Here is a 1,153-nt window from a genome sequence, read left to right as displayed (position 1 = left end):
TTCAGTAAAACAGATCCAAAAATAGAAAAAAAAAAAAAAACGTTCTTTTTTTTTTTTTTTTTTTTTTTTTTTTTTTTTTTAGGAGAGGTTTTTGCTATAGGGTGTGTGTGCTTGCCAGACAGACAGAGAGAGACAGAGAGACAGGAAGCGAGAAATCACCTCCCAGGGGGGATAGCCACGCCGCAATCCCTTCTCCTCCATTCTCCTCTCAGGATCTTGGGCATGCATGCACACGCGCCCGGCGTGAGTTTTAAGCCACCAGGTCCAGGTCGCACACCGCAGTCGACTACATGGGAGTCTAGCGACATAGCCATTACACCAACTGCTGGTCCCAAAAAACACATTCTTTTTATACAAGTCTCAAACACGTGCTTAGGTGAAGAAAATGATGCATTGACTCAGAGATTCGTTTCTGGAGTGCTCTACTCATTTTTTATATATGGTAGTCTCATGACCAAGAACACTTACTGGGCACATGAGCCACCTTCTCAGTGCCTGTGCCAGCTTGGGGGAGGGAAGAGATGTTTCCGAAATGAGAGAGACTGTGAGGAGTGGAGGCCGAATACATCAAAGACAAGCTTTACCCCTTCAAAATTTTGTCCAAGACTGCTCTGTTTAAATTAGAACTTTCCAAAGATTATAATTTATTTCTATGTCTTTAATTCATGTATTTTGTACCACACTAGCCATATGGATGCCAAGATCATGGAGATGAAGTCCCCATACTCAGAGAGTGTATTCTCCCACAAATAACAGCTCTAGGGAGCTCTTTGTAAACCCACTTGTTTCCTTTACAATTCACCTGCCTGAGGTATAAGGAGGCATGTTAGGTCACATCTAAGGTTCAAATAATACTGCCTCCAAGGAATTCCCATAGCAGTCAAAGAGTCAAGTTGTAAGCCAAAGAATATTAATTAATAATATAAGGCAACATGTGATAAGTAATAAATGACCTGGAGTATTAATTAATTCATAGAAGTAGAGATTACTGCTTGTTTACATGTTATAGAGTTTTAGAGTTTGACCCTGTAAATAAAATGTAGTGCTTTTTCCTAGCTTTCAGTCACAGATTCAGACTTCAAGAATTACATTTACTGCTAAAAAATATAGAATAGCTGTCTACCCACAGTTAACAGCAGGACTGCCAGTCATC

This window comes from Tupaia chinensis, unplaced genomic scaffold (genome assembly GCF_000334495.1).
Source record: "Tupaia chinensis unplaced genomic scaffold, TupChi_1.0 Scaffold000174_1, whole genome shotgun sequence".
NCBI lineage: Eukaryota > Metazoa > Chordata > Mammalia > Scandentia > Tupaiidae > Tupaia > Tupaia belangeri.
This window is presented reverse-complemented; position numbering follows the sequence as displayed.